The sequence below is a fragment of the Adiantum capillus-veneris genome, chromosome 19 (assembly GCF_014529385.1).
Source record: "Adiantum capillus-veneris isolate H3 chromosome 19, ASM1452938v2, whole genome shotgun sequence".
In the NCBI taxonomy this organism is placed as follows: Eukaryota; Viridiplantae; Streptophyta; class Polypodiopsida; order Polypodiales; family Pteridaceae; genus Adiantum; species Adiantum capillus-veneris.
The window spans coordinates 143,743,151-143,746,510 of record NC_140949.1 but is presented as its reverse complement, the minus strand read 5'-3'; the positions used below and the strand labels follow the sequence as shown (position 1 = coordinate 143,746,510).

General features: G+C 43.9%; 1 pseudogene; it reads left to right on the top strand.

Annotated features, from left to right (window-relative positions):
* The first annotated feature begins 679 nt into the window (after positions 1–679).
* Positions 680–1,262, top strand: LOC147435008 (reticulon-like protein B2 pseudogene; annotated as a pseudogene).
* The last annotated feature ends 2,098 nt before the right edge of the window (positions 1,263–3,360 follow it).

Sequence of the window (3,360 nt, the reverse complement as noted above, 5' to 3'; positions counted from 1 at the left end):
TGTCTAGGGTAAGGAAAAAGCAGTGCACATGATGCAGCTGCTTCCACCTGAATCCTTTTCTCATTACTCTAATGTGGAGGTAACACATACAGAAGCGGTTCATGAGTGCTATATAACTACCTCTATGTGGCAGCCGACATTAGTCCACATGAGCATTTGAGAATGCTACGTTCAAGGTCACAATATGAAAATCCTTCTAGATGGTGGCGCTTCTCACAATTTCATTAACTACAAGTAAGTGAAATGTCTTCATCTACCTCATGTTGGGTATGCAAGCCCACTTGTCCGGTGTCTAGCTCGTGGGTACAAGCCCTATAGCATGCAAGTCACTTTTAGTGGTAAGTTAAGGCATGCATGGCATTTTTGCCTTTGTATGTAAGGTTAATATTATAATCAATTAATCAATCATAAAGCGTGTTCTTTTGCTGTGTCGACTACTCTCTCTCTCTCTCTCTCTCTCTCTCTCTCTCTCTCTCTCTCTCTCTCTCTCTCTCTCTCTCTCTCTCTCTCTCTCTCTCGATCAATTCTTTCTGTTGCACGCTAGCCATGGCAACCGTTCGACTGCATCTTCCATAGACCTGCCTCAACAGATGGTATCAGAGCTCAATCTGATCTTCATTTCATTGTCATCGTCTTCTTCGTGCAGATCCATGTGTTGGATCCACCTTGAGTTCTGACAATGTCGGCGTTAGAGGGGTCTGATGTCAGCGGGGTGGAGTATGTTGAGAACACGGTAGCTGAAAAGTTCAATGATTTGTAGGCTTCAACACCATTGGAGGATGTTGACAAGCCTCCTCATCCTGTCAAATCGAACCTTTTCAATAGACAAAGGTCGCTACATGACTTAGTTGGTGGTGGCAAAGCTGCGGATACACTTTTATGGAAGGACAAGCTCATGGCAGGGGGAATACTGGCTGGAGCCACAATTGTGTACTTCATTTTGGAGCAGTTTTGGCTACACACTGTTGGCAATCATTGCAAACCTTCTTCTCGTGACCTTTGTTGTACTGTTTGTGTGGTCCAATGCTGCTGTCTTCTTGAACAGGCCTCCTCCCCCTTTGCTGGATCTTTATGTGTCTGAGGAGGCAGCCAGCAGCCTTGCCTTAGCTTTGCGAGTGGAAGTTAACCAAGTTTTGGTTGTTGCACATGATATAGCACTTGGAAAGGACTTCAAGCAATTTGTGAAGTTCATGGGAGTGTTGTGGGGACTCTTGCAGCTATGTGGGTATTATGCCTACACGGCTTGGTATGTATGCAAATAATTAACTTGTCCAAGGATTATGACATATCGAAGGTCCACGAAGATGGATTTGCTTCGAGATGAGTCTGCATCGACATGTTTGGTTTCCAAAGCCGATTGTCAACTCCATTACCTATTTTGTCCTAGTTCTATGTCAATTTTTATACTGTTAGTTATCTTGTCAATTTTGTACGGGTTATAGACACTGCCATGAAATAAAATGGTAAGACTACCCTTGTTGTTTGGTCGAGTTCTGGTATGTCTCACACTGATGGTTGTTTGAGGGAAGTACACACACACACCTATGCTATAGTCACAGGGGGGACTTCTACTCATGGTTTCAGGCGAATGAACTTTGCCATGGTCTGTCTCAAGTCCATTGTCAGTGGTTTGGGCTTGAGGGGGGGGGGTTGGGGGGGGGTTGTTGGGTATGCAAGCCCATTTGTCCGGTGTCTAGCTCATGGGTACAAGCCCTATAGCATGCAAGTCAATTTTAGTGGTAAGTTAAGTCATGCATGGCATTTTTGCCTTTATATGTAAGGTTAATATTACAATCAATTAATCAATCACAAAGCGTGTTCCTTTGTTGTGTCGACTACTCTCTCTCTCTCTCTCTCTTTATCTCTCTCTCTCTCTCTCTCATTCAATTCTTTCTACTGCACGCTAGCCATGGCAACCCTTCGACTGCATCCTCCATAGACCTGCCTCAGACACCTAGTTCCCACTGTTGAAAGGTAGCTATGATCAATGGCCATGATGTTGACGTGTAGGATAGTCAAGTCAAGAGTGTACCTCTTGAAACCCAAGGGTATCAAACAACCTTAGAGTTTTAGGTGACTAGTATGGATAGAGAATGTATGGTGTTGAGTCGAAAGTGGTTGCATGAGTTAGGTTCATCATTAAGTCATATCTATAAGCATAATAGTATTGTGCTTGATTTTAATGGTTTGCATGTACTATTGTTGGGGGTGAAATATGTACCTCCCTCACCACTCATAAGTATAGCCAAGCTTATGAAGCTCTCTTCCAATGATGAAATAGAAGCTCTCTTTTTGTGTTACTCTTTGTGTCAGTTGCTATCAAGTGTTGATATTGACTTTGTTATGTCTAAAACTTTGCATGCTTCTCTTTCATCTTCTCCTTCTCTCTCTATTTCTCAATCATCATAACAAAAAAATGAGAAATTCAAGGAGCTTTTATTGGAACACAATGATGTTTTTCCACAAGATTTAATGTTGACAAATTTTGTGCAACACGACATAGATGTGGTTGTAGATAGTAAGTCCATTAGCAAATTTCCTTACAAATCATTCATTTTGAGGCTACTGAGGTGCTTGTTGACTACCTTAGTTGTGGGTTTATTCGGCCCAGTTCTTCCCTATAGTCTTCCCCTATTCTATTGGTGAAGAAAAAATATGGCAGTATGTGCATGTGCGTGAGAGACAGCCATGTGTAGCCGCCCTTGTGCGAATAAGTCCAAATCAGACCCTCCAATCCGCCCATGTGTGGCCGCCCTTGAGAAGACAAGTCCGCTTTTGAATTCGGCCACCGGCCATTGAATTCGGCCATTGACTTCCGACCACCGGCCACCGGCCATTGACTTCCGACCCGGCCATCGGCCATTGACTACCGACCACCACCCAACCGACCGGTTGTTTTCCGACCACTTTCCGGCCGCCGTCCGGCCATAATATTCCGGCGAAAAAGAATATTCCAGCGAAAAAAAAGTCTCGGGGGCGGAGCTTTAAAGTTGCCCCTGATTCTTGTCCGTGAAAATTTTGGTTTCCGGTGAGTGATTTTCCTTCACGCACGATGGCTTCTCCTCATAATGGGGGCCTTACAAATGTGCGCTTTTACCACAGAAAATTACAAGGGTAAATCAGGCTCCATAGTTAACAATCTCCCACTTGGAGACTGATCTCCAAACCAAACCTGTGACTGCTTTCCATTCTGGCATCTTATCCTTGAATGCCGATTGAAGATGAGCAAAAGCTCAACTTCTCCTTGTTGACCACCTTTGTAAACATGTCTGCAGGATTTTCACTTGTATGCACCTTTCCTAGCTTTAGCTGTCCCTCTTCCAAAAGAGTGCGTATGAAGTGATATCTCACCTCAATGTG